We start from the raw sequence: 19,792 nt of genomic DNA, 5'->3' as shown, positions 1-19,792 counted from the left end.
TGTGAGGGGCAACTTTTATAGTTGGCAGACTCAGTTATGATTGGCTGCTGATGAGGTCCACCCATCTTTGGAGTCTAGCTCTCACCCCCTGTGAGTATCAGGTGAGTATCAATGCCCCGTTTCCAGGAATAGACATAAACCTGCTCATTTGCCCCTCTAAGGAGGTTCAGTCCGTTTCCTCCCATCCACCCAAAACAAAGAGAGGCAATGCCTTCCCTTGTTTGTTCTATTTGTTGATTATAAGGTCCTTGGGGCTGAGAAAAATTGCTGGAAAATCAAGTTTTCTGAAGTGGACCACTAAACTCCTAAAAAACTTTAAAATCATCTAGTAAAAAGAAAAGTTAACCAAAAGACCACACGCAAACAAAAACAAATAAAACACCCCTAGGAGCAAAACAAACTCAACTTTAATTTGTGTGTATTGTTTGATGGACGGCAAAATAGGCAAAATTGACTGCTAAATTGGCCATGCCCACATGGCCAACTAGCCACACCCACCGAGTCACATGATCACAAATCCACATCTACTTTCACATGACCATGAAGTCACACGAACAAAATAAGCAACACCCATAGAACCAATAGTATTAATTAATTAGTATTTGTTCTGTATGAGGTGAATGGATATGGTATGAATGAAATTCTTGGCACACCTGACGCTGGAGAGGCAGGAGGGGAGGGGGCACCTATCTCTGGGGTGACAGAGGGTCAGAATATTCCAGTCTTGCTGGGGAGAGGCAGATATGGCGGGAGCCATGGAGCTAGCCATTCCAGGGGAAGGAGGGATCGCTGCTTAATAGCGATTTCTTCTTCCAGCTCCATGAGCTCAACTCAAGGCACTGGTGACGAGTGGAACTCTGGCCCTGGGCTCAGGCTGCTGCTACTCAATGCCAGGTCCGTGGTAAATAAAGCTCTCCTCATCCGGGATTTGATCCTGGATGAGGAGGCCGACCTGGCATGTGTGATTGAAACCTGGCTGGGTCCAGAGGGAGGAGTTCCTCTCTCTGAAATTTGCCCAGCCGGGTTTCGAGTATGGCATCAGCCCTGACCCCAAGGAAGGGGGGGAGGAGTGGCTATTATACCCAGGGAGAGCCTTTGCCTGTGTAGACTCATTGCTTCAGAGATTGCGGGTTGTGAGCCCCTCCTGGTGAAGTTGGACTTAGGAGTTCAGGTGGGCTTGTTACTCACGTACCTGCCTCCCAGCTGCATGTCAACAGCCTTACCTGTGCTGCTCGAGGAAGTAGCAGGGCTGGTAGTGGGGTTCCCCAGACTTATTGTCTTGGGGGACTTTAATCTACCGTCACTCGGTGAAACCTCTGGCCTAGCGCAGGAGTTCATGGCCACCATGACAGCCATGGACCTGACTCAAGTAGTACAGGGTCCAACTCATGAGGGGGGCACGTATCCGACATGGTATTCCTCTCTGAGCAATTGAGTAATGGTCTGAGACTAGGGGGCTTAGAAGCGTTGCCTTTGTCATGGTCAGACCATTTTCTATTGCAGCTCGACTTCCTGGCTCCAATAATTCCCCACAGGGAGGCAAAACCGATTAGGTGGTTCTGCCCCAGACACCTGATGGACCCAGAGGGCTTTCAGAGGGTGCTTGGGGTTATTCCAGATACAGTCATCCACAGTTCGGCAGAGTCTCTTGCTGAGGCCTGGAACAAGGCTGCAGCAGAGGCTCTTGTCCAGATTGCGCCGTTGCAACCTCTCCACGGCACTAGACCCCGTAGAGCTCTATGGTTCAACGAGGAGCTCCGGGAGTTGAAACGGCAGAAGAGACGTCTAGAGAAGTGATGGAGGGAGTGTAAATCCAAATCCAATCAAACACTTGTAAGAGCTCATATTAAGACTTACAAAGTGGCGCTCAAGGCGGCAAGATGCGTGTATCATGCCGCCTTGATTGCATCAGCGGAATCTCGCCCGGCTGCTCTGTTTAGGGTGACCCGCTCCCTTCTTAACCAGGGGGGCCCTTGCAGAGCAGTGCTGAGGACTTTAATACATTTTTCGCTGAAAAAGTCGCTTAGATCCGGGCGGACCTCAAGGTGACTGCGGCCTGTACTTGTCCACCTGTCTGGGAAGAGTTTGATCTGGTGACACCTGATGAAGTGGGCAAGGCCATTGGAGCTGTGAGTTCCGCCACCTGTTTACTGGATCCGTGTCCGTCCTGGCTGGTCTTGGCCAGCAGGGAGGTGACACGGAGCTGGATCCAGTAGATTGTCAATGCTTCTTTGGGGAGGGGGTCCTTTCCGGCTCCGTACAAGGAGGCACTTTTGTGCTCCCTCTTCAAGAAGCCTTCCCTGGACCCAGCCGTACTCAATAACTATCATCCAGCCTCCAACATTCTCTTTATGGGGAAGGTTGTTGAGAAGGTGGTGGTTCTCCAGCTCCAGCAGTCCTTAGAAGAAGCCGATTATCTAGGCTCTCAACAGTCGGGTTTCAGACCCAGTTACAGCACGGAAACTGCTTGGGTCGCATTGATGGATTATCTTTGGTGGGCCCGGGACAGGGGTTTATCCTCTGTCCTGGTGCTTCTTGACCTCTCAGCGGCTTTCGATACCATCGACCATGGTATCCTTCTGCGCCATCTGGAGGGGTTGGGAGTGGGAGGCACTGTTCTTCAGTGGTTCTCCTTCTACCTCTCTGGTCGATCGCAGTTGGTGTTAGTGGGGGTCAGAGGTCGACCTCTAGGTCTCACCCTTTTGGGGTGCCTCAGGGGTTGGTCCTCTCCCCCCTGCTATTTAATATCTACATGAAACCGCTGGTTGAGATCATCCAAGGGCATGGGGTGAGGTATCATCAGTACGCTGATGATACCCAGCTGTACATCTCCACCCAATGTCCAGTCAATGAAACAGTGGAATTGATGTGCCGGTGTCTGGAGGCTGTTGGGGTCTGGATGGGTGTCAACAGACTCAAACTCAACCCTGATAAGATGGAGTGGCTGTGGGTTTTGCCTCTCAAGGACAATTCTATCTATCCGTCCATCACCCTGGGGGGGGGAATTATTGACCCCCTCAGAGAGGGTCCACAACTTGGGCATCCTCACTGCTCACAGTCACTCATGCCCTCATCACCTCGAGGTTTGACTACTGTAACACTCTCTACATGGGGCTACCTTTGAAGAGTGTTCGTTAACTTCAGATCATGCAGAATGCAGCTGCGAGAGCAATTATGGGCTTCCCTAGGTATGCCCATGTTACACCAACACTCTGCAGTCTGTATTGGTTGCCGATCAGTTTCTGGTCACAATTCAAAGTGTTGGTTATGATCTATAGAGCCCTTCATGGCACCGGACCAGAATATCTGCGAGACCGCCTTCTGCCGCACGAATCCCAGCGGCTGGTTAGGTCCCATAGAGTTGGCCTTCTCCAAGTCCTGTCGACTAAACAATGTCGGTTGGCGGGACCCAGGGGAAGAGCCTTCTCTGTGGCGGCCCTGACCCTCTGGAACCAGTTCCCCCCAGAGATTAGGATTGCCCCCACCCTCCTTGCGTTTTGTAAACTTCTTAAAACCCACCTCTGCCGTCAGGCATGGGGGAACTGAGACATCTCCCCTTGCCTATGTAGTTTTATGTATGGTATCTTTGTGTGTATGCTTTTTAAATAATGGGGTTTTTAGGCTTTTAATGTTAAATTTTAGACTTTTAATATTAGATTTGTTATTATATATAGTTTTATCACTCTTGTGAGCCGCCCCAAGTCTGCGGAGAGGGGCAGTATACAAATCTAAATAATAATAATAATAATAATAATAATAATAATAATAATAATAATAATAATAATAATAATAGTAGTAGTAGTAGTAATGGTAAAAATTTTTAGAATCCATCCCTGAATAAACCAAGGCACGAGTAGTAAAAGCAGTTGTCATGACCAAAATCATTATGTGAAGTCCAAGGTGGGCTTGACACAGCTTGGGAATGTGAGAAAGAGAGAGAGAGATGCCACCACACATTCCTTTCTCCAGTTGCCATAGTAACAAACACAGGAAGGAATCAGGAATCCTGCATAGGATTGGCCCTCATGAATGCACTTGTGGGTGTGGGGATGTGAGATGGGGTTTTCACCCGGAAATATCTAAGGAACTCAGAGTTGAAATGATTCCAGTCAAATCCAGACATGGCTGTTAATTAATACTACCCAGCGAGAAGCAAAGGCATGGAATTGATTTCTTGCTCAAGCTATTTGGTTCGCAGACATTTCAATTCCAACTCTCCACAATCCAAAGAATGGAACAGAGAGAGTTAACCAAGAATCTGAAGGTGAAAGGGCTTGGAATTTCCTGCACCTCCTTCCCCCCTCTCTGCTGCCAGAGCCAGACAGTGTTTCAACTTTGCAAAGGTAAAGGGGGGGGAACAGTCTTGGGGCTGTAATGAACAAGCCAGAAACAATCTATCTTCCTGAGTGGGGGTGGCTGAGATGCCCATGGGTTTCTGAAGATCCCCATGGCCCCCTGAAGTTGCCTCTCTACACGGCAAAAATGAATAATGTAGACTTCCCTCCCACCCCCATTGCTGACTCCCTAAGTGAATTGCCAGATAGAGGCCAGCCAAATGAAGATCAAAGGGATTCCTTTGTAGCGGAATTTCAAAACCTGCTTGGACCCCCCTTTCCTACTCCTCTGATGGCAAACGGCAGATTGCTTCCTAAATTGCATAAGGAGAGGGCTTATGAGCCAAATAGTGCATCAAGTCATTTAAAAAGTGGGTACAGAATTTTCCAATTAAAACAGGCTGGCAAGCCTGTGAAGAATTTTATAGAAGAATTTCAGATGCTTGCCTATAGCCTGAAAGGGTGGCCGGAGAACTGTTTGGTCCATGTCTTCAAAACTGGCCTTGATCCAAAGTTGAGAGAGGCTTGTGAACTGCAGGTGGGAGACAGCTGGACCATTCAAGACTGGTATGCTATAGCAGTCGCTTTGGGTGATGTAATTCTTGCTGAGAAGGGACCTCCCCCACTCCATGCAACAAAGGATTTTTCAAGAGGCTGCCTTTTCCCTTGTCAACTGGGTTCCCCTTGTTCAGGGGTTATGAAGGGAACAAATTTCTACAGATGTGACCAGACTGGCCATAAGGGGACAGACTGTTTGACACCACTCTCTCCCCCAAAACCCAAGCCATGCCTAGTAGCAGAAAGAGGATCAGAAGAAGCCCCTCTGCAGAGTCTCTGGGCCTTTCAAACTACAGAGCTGTGCTTTCAAACTACAGAGCTGGGATTGCACATGTGCCGAATTGAATTCTAGGTGCTCCACCTCGAGCTCCGTACTAATTTATTATGTAAAGGGAAATCTCTCCCTTAAAAATACTATAAATCCTTCTTGAAGAACAGAAGGAAAAACAATCCACACACATCAAAGAGAATTTAAAGATTTATGGTTTTAAGCAAAGACGGAGACTCTTTCATTATAACGAGGGAGTGATAAGTGAGTACAATAAATCTTAAAATGGCGGAGGGAGGGGCAGAATCAAGCTTAGCGAACATCGAAAAAAAGCTGGATAAATTGTTGGACATTTGTTCAGGATTTGAGCAGAGATTTATTACAGTGGAGTCAACAATTGGAAATCTGGCTTCGGAAATTAAATTGATTAAAAAGGAGGCGGAGTTTTCTGCTGGAAAGATACAGAAAGTGGAAAAACAAGCGAAGGATCCTGATGAATTAATTAAACAAATGAATTATAGAATTGCTAATCTGGAGGACCATCAAAGGAGAGAAAAATTACGTCTGCGTAGGTTCAGATCAGATTTTGCTTTGGGTTCAAACTCAATTGAAGCATTATCTGCTTGGATAAATAAGCAAGCTGGTGTTCAAGTCGGCTGTGATGATATATTATGTGTCCACTGGGCTGCTCAACGCAGAAATAGGGAGAGGCAAAGAGACATTGTTATGGCTTTGGTCAGTGAAAAAAAAGCAGAGATTGTTTACAAGTCTTTGAAAAGTTCTGCTTGCCTTAAACAAGATGGAAATGAGATAAGAGTTCTGAGGGATCTCTCTTGGGAAACCTTGAGAGCGAGAGCTGCCTTACACCCAATTTTAAGCCATTTACTGTATATCAAAGTGGAAAAAGGTTTACTTGGGGATTTCCAGCTGCTATTTTGGTGTTCCAAGAAAATAAAATGTACAGGGCACGTATATTGGTGGAGGGAAAGGCATTATTGGATCAACTGGGGATCAAGTTTGAAGAAGCTGGAGCACAAGGAACTATGGGTGACACAAAAGAAGCAAAGGAAGGAGAAGATTTCTTTGACAGTCGTAGTACTCCAGACGAGGAGGAAAGACAAAGGGAAGAGCAGCTGAAGGAGTTAACTGGACAGGTGGAGGCCATTAGAAGAGAGCAGAGAAAAACACGAGCTTAGCGTGAGAAGAAAGCTAAAAAATGACTTTGTTTGCTCTCCTTGTCTTTTTGAATTTTTTTCTTGGAGATGTTTTTGGATTCATGTATATCTGTTATTCGATGGGGGAAGTATAAGGGGGGGGAAGGGTTAAAGAAGTTAAAGAAGGAATTATCTAAAGGAGAAAGGAGGGTGGGAGGGGAATATTTCTCTTTTATTACAATTAAAATTGGTTGAAAAAGGAGCTCAGTAGGGTGGGAACACAATAAAGAGAATGTGCCTCATAATTGGACAAGGGTTTTTCTTGTCCTCCCTCCTTGGTGGGGGGAGCATGGGGGGAGGCACGTTTGGGGGGGGTGACAGAGGTAAGGAAAGGGGAAAAAATTAAACCAAGGGCAAAACAAGAGGGGAAAAGGGTTATTTTGGTATATCATGATTGAGTGTAAGATAATGGTTTTAAATGTGAATGGTTTGGGATCAGATTTGAAATTTTTTAGGATATTAAGGATGGCTAAGCAACATAAGGTGGATATTATGATTTTGACAGAAACACATAAAAGATGGGGAGGAAGGGATAAATTGATTAATGATAGAAATTGGAAATGGGTGTATGAATCTAGGGGAATGCAAAATAGTAGAGGTACAGCGATTCTTATTCATCAGAGGGTTCCTTTTGAAGAGGTTGGAATTCAGAAAGACAGAGAAGGAAGGTGGATATTTGTTAAAGGGAAAATTAATCAAAAGATGTTGACATTAGCAGAAATTTATGCCCCAAATGCGAAAACAAAACAATTTATAATAAATACTAAGAAGACGTTATACAATTTTATGGAGGGTCAACTATTTTGGCAGGAGATTTTAATATGCAATTAACAAATGGGACTGGAAACAGTAGGATGTTACATTTAAATAGACTTAATATGGTGGATCTTCATGCAGATATTTCAAACAGAAGTACATATTATTCAGCAAGATATCATACATTTAGCTGCATAGATTATATATTAATGAATGGGGGGATATACAAGTTAAAAAAGTAGATATTAAAAGTATTTGGTTATCAGATCATGCCCCACTATTGGCAAAATTGGAAATAGGTCAGGAACGCAATCAAAGAATTTGGAGATATAATGCAGTTTTAACTGCTAGTGAACAAGATAAAGAGAAATTGCAAAACGAGTTATGTGAATATTTCAGAATTAATGATGTGGGTGGTATCAAACAATCAATTGTGTGGGATGCATGTAAGGCCTTTATGAGGGGACAATGTATATGTATGGAAGCAGATATTAGGAAGAGGTGGGGTAGAGAAAGGGAAATGAAGATAAGGGAAATAGATTTGATACAAGAGCAGCTAAGAGTAACTAAAATTAGAGATTGGAATAATTTATTGAAATTGAAAAAGAAACAATTGATGGTGTATGATGAGATCAAATGGAACAAGATGAGAATGACAATGCGACAAAAAATACTGAGCTGGGGGACAAAATCAATGCAGCAAATGGCCAGATATTTGAAGAAGTGGAAAGAAAAATCATATATTTTACCATTAAGAGACTCTAGTGGAGTGGTTAGATATGGTAGAGCAGTTAGAGAAGATAATGGGGAAATATTATGAATATTTGTATAAAGAGGAGCAGGTGAAGATAGGAGTCCTCAATGTTGGGAAAATAGTAAGTGAAGAAGATAAACAAATATTGAATGCAGAAATTACACAAGATGAAATTGCTAGAGTAATTAAAGGGTTAAAACAAGGCAAAGCACTGGGCCCGGATGGGTTTACAGGGGAATTTTATAAAACTTATATGAATGTATTGCTGCCGCATTTGGGGAAACTGTTCAATAATATATTGTTAAATCGTGATATCCCGCAGATATGGAAGATTTCAGAAATTGTTACTATTCGGAATATGGGTCGAGACTTAAGAGAGCCTGGGTCCTACCGTCCTATCAGTTTGGCAAATCAAGATTATAAAATATTTATGAAAATATTGGCAAATAGACTAGAAAATATTTTACAAAAAATAATTGAAGAGGATCAATATGGATTCGTGAAGGGAAGGAAAATAAGCAAACCAATTAGAAATGTAATAAATGTGATGCGCCATTTATTTATTCGATTTTTATGCCGCCCTTCTCCTTAGACTCAGGGCGGCTTACAACATGTTAGCAATAGCACTTTTTTTAACAGAGTTAGGCTATTGCCCCCACAATCCGGGTCCTCATTTTACCCACCTTGGAAGAATGGAAGGATGAGTCAACCTTGAGCCGGTGATGAGATTTGAACCGCTGACCTTCAGATCTACAAGTCAGCTTCAGTGGCGTGCAGTACAGCACTCTACCTGCTGCGCCACCCCGACACCATGCTACCATTACTAAAAGGAAATTGGGAGTTTTGAAACTAGATGTGTATAAAGCTTTTGATAAAGTTAACCATAGCTATTTATATAAATTATGTAAGGAACTAAATATGGGAGATAAATTTTGTGAAATTATAAAAGAGATTTATAAAGGGAATGAAACATATATAGGAGTGAATGGACAAAGAACGCAGAGAATTAAAATATTAAACGGCACCAAGCAGGGATGTCCTTTATCTCCAAAATTATTTGGAATAGCAATAGAGATCTTAGCTAATAAGATAAGACAAGATAACACCTGGGCAGGATATAGAATAGGGGAATTAGAAATGAAAATAAATTTATTTGCAGATGATGCAATTATATTGACCCAGACCCTGCTGGAGATGATTAAAGGTATAAGAAATATTTTACAAGAGTTTAAACAGGAATCGGGACTGTCGGTTAATATGGAAAAATCAGAGATTATGTGTTTAAATACAGGTCCGAGAGAGCAGATAGAAATTAGGACTAAAAAAAAATCAAATATTTGGGAATTTGGTTATTGAGAAACCCAGCGAAAATTGAGGAGGCAAATTAGAGATTAATATGGAGGAAAATGTTGAAACAGATGAGGAGCTGGAAAGAGAAAAAGTTAAGGAGAATCTCTAAAAGGACCGTTGAACTTACCTGAACGGTCTTCTCGATGCACTGCAAGGAGAGTCCAGGATGGGTTATTCTCAGCCTGATTGGCTGGGACTGAGTTTAATTTAAATAATTAAATATTAATCAGGCACCGCCCCCTTAGCCCTCCAGTCTAATAATTACGAAGGAGCAGTAATGCAAAAACAACGATTTATTAAACCAGGAACAACCCCCAAGTTCCAACAAGAACAACAACGAAACTGTGACCCTGGTCCCAAAAGAACCAGGCGGGTCTGGACTCTCCTTGCAGTGCATCGAGAAGACCGTTCAGGTAAGTTCAACGGTCCTTCTCCAATGCACTTGCAAGGAGAGTCCAGGATGGGATATACCCAAGTTATAGTTAGAGGGAGGGAGAAGGTTGGACCAGGGGCGCTGAAAATGAGCACACCCCTTGCAAGACCCTCCTTCCAAAGGCTGCTTCCGAGGAAGCAAACGAATCGATCTTGTAATGTCTTATAAAGGTGGATGGAGCTGCCCACGTGGCTGCTCGACAAATGTCCTCGAGTGAGGCCTGAGTCCTCCAGGCCGATGACACGGCCGCACTCCGGGTAGAGTGAGCTGTTATCCCTTGTGGAACTGCAGTGTTCTTAGCGGTATAAGCCTCGGAAATACAATCCCTCAACCAACGACTGATTGTAGTAGGCGACACTTTCTTCCCCATCGTTCTAGTGGAGAAAGAGACGAAGAGACCCTCGGAAGCCCGGAAGTCCTGAGTCCGACGTATATAAATTTTTAAAGCACGTCTAACGTCCAGTTTGTGCCACCTCAGTTCAGACGGGTGGCTGCCGTGGGTGCAGAAGTCTGGCACCACAATGTCCTGTGACCTATGAAAGGAGGTGTTCACCTTTGGAATAAAGGCCGGGTTTAATCTCAGCACGACTCTGTCCGGATAAAATTTACAGAGGTCCTGCCGTATTGACAACGCTGAGATTTCTGAGACCCTCCTGGCTGATGTAATAGCCACCAGGAAGGCAGTTTTAATGGATAGAAACCTCAGGGAGATGAGCCGTAAAGGTTCAAAAGGCGGACCTGTCAACGCATGAAGAACCAAGGACAAGTCCCAGGAAGGGAATCTATGAACCGCAGAGGGTTTCAAGTTGGTCGCTCCTCGCAGAAAGTCTCTGATCCACGGGTCCCTTGAGAGGGGCCGACAGTGGTTCCTGACGAGGACCGTTGATAAGGCAGCGACATGGCGCCGAAGAGTATTTGGAGCGAGACCCCTGTCCATGCCCGCCTGCAAAAAGGAGAGCACCATCAAAGGAGTGGCTCCCTGAGGGTCCACCTGCCGCTGCTTACAGAAATCGGAGAACGCCGCCCAAGTCGCCTGGTAGATCCGCCTTGTAGACGGTCGGCGAGCCGCCTGCATAGTGTCTATGACCGCGTCTGGCACGAGCTGGCTCTTCAGATGTTCCCGCTCAAGTGCCAGATGGTCAGCTGCCACCACTGAGGCTCCGGGTGACTCATTGCCCCCTGCGTGAGGAGTATTCGATGGTCCGGAATTCTCCAGTGGGCCGAAACCGATAGTTCCACCAGATCGGCAAACCAGATGCGCCTCGGCCAATAGGGAGCTAGTAGGAGAACCTCTGCCCGTTCCTCCAGTAGTTTTCGGATCACCTGCGGTATCAGCGGGATTGGTGGAAAGGCATAAAGTAGGCCCAACGGCCACTGTTGGTGTAACGCGTTCACTGCCTCCGCTCCGGGGGAGGGAAAGCGGGAGAAGAAACGGGGAAGCTGGGTGTTGTGGACTGTCGCAAACAGGTCCAGTATAGGTAGGCCGAACCTCCCGACCAGCTCCTGGAAGATCGTGGGGTCCAGGCGCCACTCCCCGGGATCCAGAGTCTCCCGACTCAACCAGTCCGCGCAGACATTGTCCACCCCCGAGATATGTTCCGCTGAAATAGAGGCTAAATTGGCCTCTGCCCACCGTAATAGGGACTCCGACTCCTCCATTAGGCGACGAGATCGTGTTCCGCCCTGCCTGTTGATATGGGCCCGGGTAGACACATTGTCCGTGAGGACCAGGATGTGACGCCCTCAAACCCAGGGGGCGAAACTCCGGAGGGCCAACGAGACCGTCTTCAACTCCAGGAAGTTGATGTTGAACTCCTGTAAGTCCCGACGGTCCCACAAGCCCTGGGCCAACTGGGAGGCAAGGTGGGCCCCCCATCCCAACAAACTGGCATCTGTTGTCAACGTGAGATGGTGTTTCGGCAGGTAGGAGCCCTTGTCCAATGCTGGAGAGGTCCACCAGCGAAGCGAACTGCGAATACCGCCCGGGAGCGAAATCCTCCTGTGCAGGTGGCTGGACTTTGTCCTTTGGAAAGGCAGCAGGAACCACTGCAACGGTCTCAAGTGATGCCTGGCCCACGGGACTACGTCTATACAGGATACCAGGGTCCCCAAGACCTTCGACAGGAATGAGAGTCTTGGGAACCGCTGACCGTCCAGATCTCTTACAAGCCTCCTGATGGAAGACCTCCTCTCTGGGGAGAGGAACACCATACCCAGGGTGGTATCGATGGTGGTCCCCAGGTGAGGCAGCCTCGTCGTAGGCGTCAAGTGGCTTTTGTCCCAGTTTACTGTGAAGCCATGGCGCTCGAGAGTACTGATGGTCAAGTGTAGATCCCGATGCGCCTGATCCTTTGTCTTTGCTAGTATAACAATGTCGTCTAGGTACGCCATAAGGCGTACCGACTGCTGCCTCAGAGAGGATGTGAGAACGTCTAAGAGCTTCGTAAAAGTTCTTGGAGCGGACGAAAGCCCAAAAGGCATTGACCTGTATTGAAAGTGGGTTCCACCTAGACAGAACCGGAGAAAACGCCTGTGTGGTGGAAAGATGGGGACGTGTAAGTAAGCCTCTTTGAGGTCGATTGATGTTAAAAAGTCCTTGTGCCTGACAGAGGCGAGGATGGTTCTCAGTGAGTACATCTTGAAACGTCTGTACTTCACATAGATATTCAATTGACCCAGGTTCAGAATTAGTCTGACCCCTCCGGAAGTTTTGGGGACAAGGAAAACGAGGGAATAAAACCCCTTGCCCCGTTCTTCCAGGGGAACCTCTTCTATGGCTCCTATCTCCAGGAGATGAGAGACCTCTTGGTAAAGGAGGTTCCTCTTTTGAGCATCCAAGGGGACCTGACATGTGACAAATCGCTGAGGGGGGAGGTGAAGAAACTCTATCCTCAGACCTTCGGCCACAGTAGCCGCCGCCCAAGCGTCTGAAGATAACATGGCCCATTGGTCCGCGAAGTGTGTGAGCCTGCCCCCCAATGGAACGGAGATGAAGGAGTCATTTGTGTTTCCTAAATCCTCTCCCAGTTCCTCTGAAGGGTCTGCGTCCCTGATAGGGCCTGCCGCGATCTTGAGTAGCTGACCTATCCGATCGAAAGGACCCTTGGTTGAAGGAGCCCTGGAAGTAAGGCCTCGATGCCTGGGTGGTGCTCGAGGAGGGCTCTGAGCGAAAGGGCTGGTGCCTTTGGTAGGGGGTGAATCGTCTTTCCGGCTTTTTGGACCTTGGCATGACTTTCTTTTTGTCCTTATCCTCGACCAATACGTCGTCGAGGACGTCCCCAAATAGTTTGCCGGCCTTAAATGGTGCTGAGGCCAAGCTCCATTTGGACTTGACGTCCGCCTGCCAGCTGCATAGCCATATGAGCCGGCGAGAGGACACCGACGAGGCCCTGGCCCTGGCCGCGAACTTGGCCGCATTTACCGTCGCATCTGCCGAAAATTCGGTGGCTGCTAGAATTTTATTCAGATCCTGCCGAAGGCGTCCGTCTTCAGGATCCACCCTTGATTGGAGCTCCTTAATCCAAAGGAGAGTTGCCCTGTTAAAAAACGAGGCCGCAGATGAGGCCCGAATGGCCCAGGCCACCATCTGGTGGGTCTTACGCACGATATTCTCGGCCCTCTTGTCCTCAGCTCTGAGACCCTCCTGAGACTCAGAGGGGACCAGGGCATTGGAAACTAGGCTGGTGACCGGTTTGTCCACTACTGGGAACATTAACAGGTCTTCCATTTGCTGGTCAAAGGTGTATAATTTTCGGTCCAGGTTGGATGGGCCCTGTGCAGCCGCCGGATTTTCCCATGGCCTCTGGACAGTCTCCAAGAACAGATGGGAGGAGGGGATGTCCACTGTCTCTTGCTTCGGTAGCACGAAAAGGCCCGCCTTAGGTTGGGACGAATTGGAGGCCTCTGGCTGGCCGCCCTCTCCTGCCTGCTCAATAGTGAGTTTGGCCTTATTGAGTAAGACCCTAAACAGTGATGACTTAAAGAGACCTGCAAAGGCAGGTTGCTCTGGAGGGTGTTCATCCCCAGACAGGTCATCCTCATGATCACTGTAGTCATCCCGAACGGAGTCCTCCTCTTCCATAGACCCAGTCATGGAATGTGAGGCTGGAGCAGTCCAGGGGTCTCTGGATCTCGGTGGGGGGTGGCCCACCACAGCCTGCTGTTGAAGAGCCCCGGTCTCAACGCCTTGGGAAAACACATTCGTGATCAAATCTTGCAGGGCCTGTGGCATGCTCTGCCAGGAGTCCTGGGCGTTGCGCAGCCCCGCAGCCGTCGGTGTAAATGTGGAGGACTGTGCTGGGGTATGCTGAGAAGGGATGTAAGACTGAAGTCCCAGGTTGCCAGACCACATGGCTGCTTGTCTTCCCCAAGGAAATCCCTCTGTGGGAGTAGGCAGTACAGGCCTCTCAGAGGACCAGTCCCGTTCCGAAGCCGAGCCTGCTACCCCTGTTGGAATCACGGGGGAGGCTGGCGGGGGTGTGGGGCCAAATCCTTTAGCAGGCAGAGAGGTTTGTTTCTGTGTGGCCTCCAACTGCCTTTCCAGGGCCCTTATACGTTTTTCTGCCTCCCTGAGCGAGGAGCCCTGAGAGGATTTGGCCTTTTGGCTTTTTTCCTTAGGGGTACTGGGCCTAGCAATGGTGGTGGCCTCCTCCCCTGCGTGGACTGGTGTTTCAGCCATAACTGTACTTTGATAAACTCACGGTCAGGCAGAAAGAATGTCCAAAAAAGCAAGCAAGAAATTCCTATCGTTGTACTTGAAGCAATGACGAAGCACAGATGGGTTAATGAGACTCCACTGCGGCTGCGTATCACCAGGGCAGGAAAGAGTCTGAGGGAGAGCTCATTACCGGCCCGGCCCGGCCCGGCCTCTGCGGCTCTCCCATTGGGTACAAGGCATTGTCTCCAGACGTTGCCATGGCAACCCTCAAGGCAGAGTGACAGCCGCCTCGGCCCTAATAGGAAGAACGGCCGGGCGCAAAGAAACAAGCAGGAGACGGGCGGGGACTCCTTGTCCGCCCTTGCCTGCTGCAGGAGGGTTGGCCCGTCGTCGCTATGACGACCGCCCCAGTGGTCTCGACGGGAGAGAAAAGGGCCGTTTTAATCAGACGGGAACTCTTCCTTCCGTTCCCGCCTTTATGCCCCCCCCAAGATGGCGACGCTCGGTGAGACAGTTTTATCCTCCGACTAGCTTACAGTCGCGGCGCGCCGGGGGGGGCGGGGGCTCCTTCGGGGCGCAAGGCTTCTTCCATCTTCTAGCGGCATATCCGTCATGGGGAGCCGGCCCCCCATGGCGTCAGCTGACCGCCTTTCCACCGGGCGCTACCGCGGAGGCAGGCAACCCGAGCGCTCCTCTCAGGTCCCTCAACGAGCCTCCAGGCTTGAGGACCAGTCAGGAGAGGAGCTGCAGCATAGGGGGTTAAGCCCACTGAGGGAATTAACCCACGCTGCCAACCTGAAGCCGCCCCTTGGTGCCTGAAAGAAAGGAACAAGAAGAAAGGTATTATAACCAATTAAATAATTACACATAACATTTATTAAAAACAGAATTTTACCCTATTAAACCAAGTTTAACAGGAACATCAAACTCAAAGTCCCATTACTGCGACTGAGTTTTTTAGACTGGAGGGCTAAGGGGGCGGTGCCTGATTAATATTTAATTATTTAAATTAAACTCAGTCCCAGCCAATCAGGCTGAGAATAACCCATCGTGGAATCTCCTTGCAAGTGCATTGGAGAATAAGAGCTTTAAAAATGATGATAGTTCCCAAAATGATGTACATATTTCGGGTGCTGTCAGGGGGGCTACCAACATTTAAGTTTAAAGAGTGGGATAAAAAACTTAATTACTGGATTGAAGAAGATAAGAGACCAAGAATAAGGAAAAAGTGGTTAATTGTGAATGAAAAAGAGGGGCGATGGGGAGTTCCTCGTTTGGAGCCGTAAAGGGAAGCTTTTCAAATGGAAAGGTTAATGGAGATGCAACTATGTGAAAACAAATGAGTGGAATTGGAAAAACAGATAAACGGGATGAAGAATAGAGAATTAATTTTTATAAACTGGAATAGGAGCGACTTAGGCAAATTAATAGGTCCCATGAAAGGGACTATGGAAATTTGGAAAAAATGGAAGGGGAAAATAGGATTATATAAATCTAAACTGTCATCGCTTTATGTAATAAATAGAGATAAGGAAACAAATTTGAATAGGGTTATAACAGAGTTGACGGGAAGAGGGATAACCAAGATAGAACTGTTATATGAGAAGGATGGCAGGCCAAGTAGAAATGGTATAGAATGGTGGTTAGGTAAGGAAAGATGGCTACAAATAAATGCAATATGTAAATATCTTAATGAAAGGGAGAATAAAGAAGCAGTATTGAGGGAGAAGACACGGTTAGAGAAAATAATAAGAGAAAAAAGTGAGGATATAAAGGCGCAAGCAACCAATATATATAAGCTGCTAGTGCAATCAGACGGTGATACTATTCAAGGATTGACTAAATGGTGGCAAAATGGGACACAAGTAGAGGTACTACAAGAGATGGAAAATATAGTAGAAAATATAAGGAAAACTAAGAATACAAGAATTAGGGAAATGAGAAGGAAAATATTACATAAGTGTTATTATACTCCCGTTCAACTCGCACACTTTCAGCAGAAGGTTAGGAGTAATTGTTGGCATGGCTGTCAAGATAAAGGAGTGTTTATGCATATGATTTGGGAATGCCCTATAGTGCAGGAATTTTGGCAAAAAGTGCAAGAGGACATAAATAGAATGTTAATTATACAATGGATAATCACAAAGGAAATGGCAGTATTAGTTAAAAGCAATGTTATGGGAGAATTTAGAGAAATAAAACAAGCAGCAATAGAAAGCGCTGAGGCGGTAATAGTTTTGGGTTGGAAGGATGCCAGAAAATGGACAATGCAAAATTGGTATAGGTACATGGTGGACCATATTCAATTTGAAATGATGGATAAAAGGATAAATTTGGATAATGAAACTGAATTGAAACAACTGATGGGACGGTGGGACAAAGTAAGAAGATATATGACGAGTAGAATCCGAGACCAAGCTACAAGAAATAAATTGGAATCACTCTATAATATATAAATAGACAATTTGCTCTTGGCTTACAGTGGGTTATATAAGAAACACCCCCCATATATGGTGGTGGGGTATGTGTGTGTGTCGGGGTGATGGGCATTTTTTTGCACTATGCACTGTCTTATGTTATGTGTATATTAACCTTGTTAAAAAATCAATAAAAATATACTTAAAAAAAAAAAGAACTGTGCCCTCCTGTGGATTTTGCTAAAGGTGAAAACCCTATTCCTTCAGGAACCGGGCCCAATTGGAATGAGAAGCCTGGTAGACAGGACGACCCAATGGTGAGTAAGCCCATCCATCCGTTCATCATTAAAGCAAGGATTAAAGCAATAACCACAAGGGAAGAGGAAGAAATATGGGCTCTGATAGATACAGGGTGCTCAAGATGCCTCATTAGCAAAACTTTAGTGGAGAAGCTAAAAATCCAGACTAGGCCTTTAGCGAAACCCATCCGGTTCCAGCAGGTGGACGGCTCTCTAGTGGGTGGAGTTCCTGCTACGCTCCTGACTGAGTTAGTGGAGCTATGGATAGGCCGGCACCGTGAATTCTTGAGATTCATAGTCAACCCCAAGATGTCGGAACCAATTATATTGGGCCTGGCCTGGATGGACAAATGGACTCCCACTTTTCGGTGGGAGGGTGGGTATCGAAAGCCTTTCATCCCCTTGGGCTCTAACCCTTTTCTAGAGACTGACAGGGGAAAACCTCTTCCCCGGGAGGAGCCAGATGGGTCCTTAGCAGTGGTTGCAATGAAGGAAGGTACACTTCCAGATCTCCTGAAGGTGCCCTTGGAATACAGAGATTTGGGAAGAGTTTTCAGTGAGGAAGATTGCAATGAACTGCCCCCTCACAGACCTACAGACTGTGCGATAGAATTTGAACCAGGGGCAACTCTCCTAAAACCTAGGATGTACGCAATGTCACCGAAAGAATTGGGAGAGCTGAGAAACTACATAGACATCAATTTAAAGAGGGGATTCATCCAGCCGGCAAATTCCAGGACAGCATCCCCATTCTCTTTAAGAAAAAGAACCGAGGCGTTCGCTTAGTCGTAGACTACCGGAACCTTAATGCAGTGTGTGTGCAAAACACGTATCCCCTTCCCCTCATGAAGGATTTTATTTTATTATTATTATTATTTATTGGATTTGTATGCCGCCCCTCTCCACAGACTCTGGGCGGCTAACAACAGTGGTAAAACAACATGAACAATCCAATTAATAAAAACAACTAAAAAACCCTTATTATAAAAAAACAAACATACACACAAACATACCATGCATAACTTGTAATAACCTAGGGAGAAAGGATAATTTAACTCCCCCATGCCTGGCGACAAAGGTGGGTCTTAAGTAATTTGCGAAAGACAAGGAGGGTGGGGGCCGTTCTAATCTCTTGGGGGAGTTGGTTCCAGAGGGCCGGGGCTGCCACAGAGAAGGCTCTTCCCCTGGGGCCTGCCAAACGACATTGTTTGGTCGACGGGACCCGGAGAAGGCCAACTCTGTGAGACCTTATCGGCTGCTGGGATTCGTGCGGTAGAAGGCGGTTCCGGATGTATTCTGGCCCAATGCCATGTAGGGTTTTAAAGGTCATTACCAACACTTTGAATTGTGACCGGAAACCGATCGGCAGCCTGTGCAGGCTGCGGAGTGTTGCAGAAACGTGGGTGAATCTAGGAAGCCCCACGATGGCTCTCGCGGCCGCATTCTGCACGATTTGAAGTTTCCAAACACTTTTCAAAGGTAGCCCCATGTAGAGAGCGTTGCAGTAATCAAACCTCGAGGTGATGAGGGCATGAGTGACTGTGAGCAGTGACTCCCTGTCCAAATAGGGCCGCAACTGGTGCACCAGGCGAACCTGGGCAAACGCCCCCCTCGCCACAGGTGAAAGATGATGTTCCAATGTCAGCTGTGGATCGAGGAGGACGCCCAAGTTTACTAAATCATCTAGCTAAGGGTAAATACTTTACCAAGTTGGATTTAAGGTAGGCTTATTACCACATCAGAATAAAGGAAGGGGATGAGTGGAAAACTGCTTTCAACTGCCCATTAGGGAGTTTCCAATTTCGGGTGATGCCCTTTGGTCTGAAAGGGGCCCCTGCCGTGTTCATGCAGTACATAAATGAAGTTCTACATGCCCACCTCTACAACAGGGTTCTTGTGTATGTAGATGACATCCTTATCTGCAGCCAGAACCTCGCTGACCATGTCAAGTTGGTGAAGCAAATCTTGAAGAAGCTTTTGTCTGCTAAGCTCTATGTGAAAATTTTCAAGTGCGAATTTCACCAGACATTGGTAGACTATTTGGGATACTGCATATCTAGCAAAAGCATAGAGATGGACCCAACCAAGGTGAAGGCAGTGGTTGATTGTCAAGCTCCCCGCACATGTAAGCAATTACAGAGTTTCTTAGGATTTGCAAATTTCTACCGGCAATTCATTCCAGCTTTCGCAGAAGTTGCCTTGCCCTTAACCGAGTTACTAAAGACTGGGTCAGCCCCTACTAAGCCCAGACCCTCTCAGCCAATCAGGTGGATGATGGAATGCCAAAAGGCTTTCGAAAGGCTCAAAATACTTTTTGCAAAGGAGCCCGTCCTGCAACATCCTGACCCCGAGCGGAAGTTTATGATCCAGTCCAATGCCAGCGATGTGGCAATAGCTGCAGTGCTATTACAAGACAATGGAAGTTGCTGCCTTGTGCATACCTTTCCAAGAAGCTGACCCCCGCCGAGAGGAGGTGGGCTATTTGGGAGAAGGAAGCATTTGCTGTACGTGTAGTGTTGAGGACATGGAGGCATTTTCTGGAAGGTGGAGCCATTCCCTTTGAAGTGTGGACTGACCATAAGAACCTGGAAGCATTAGAGACCCCTCGGAGGCTTTCCCCTAAGCAAGTACGATGGGCCCAATATTTCAGACAGTTCAATTTTACACTGAACCATATCCCAGCTGGGAAGAACCTCATTGCTGATGCTCTGTCACGAAAACCACAGTACAATAGCAAGAGAGAGGAAGAAGT

At 46.8% G+C, this 19,792-nt stretch overlaps 1 protein-coding gene across 3 annotated transcripts in view; it reads right to left on the bottom strand.

Annotated features, from left to right (window-relative positions):
- TASL (TLR adaptor interacting with endolysosomal SLC15A4) overlaps positions 1-19,792 on the bottom strand; it is a 126,480-nt gene that overhangs the window by 27,958 nt on the left and 78,730 nt on the right. The gene's annotated exons all lie outside the window — the stretch shown is intronic.

The sequence above is a fragment of the Erythrolamprus reginae genome, chromosome 4, assembly GCF_031021105.1.
Source record: "Erythrolamprus reginae isolate rEryReg1 chromosome 4, rEryReg1.hap1, whole genome shotgun sequence".
Lineage (NCBI taxonomy): Eukaryota > Metazoa > Chordata > Lepidosauria > Squamata > Dipsadidae > Erythrolamprus > Erythrolamprus reginae.
Note: the sequence above shows the minus strand (reverse complement) of the source record. Positions and strands in the feature narration are given on the sequence as shown.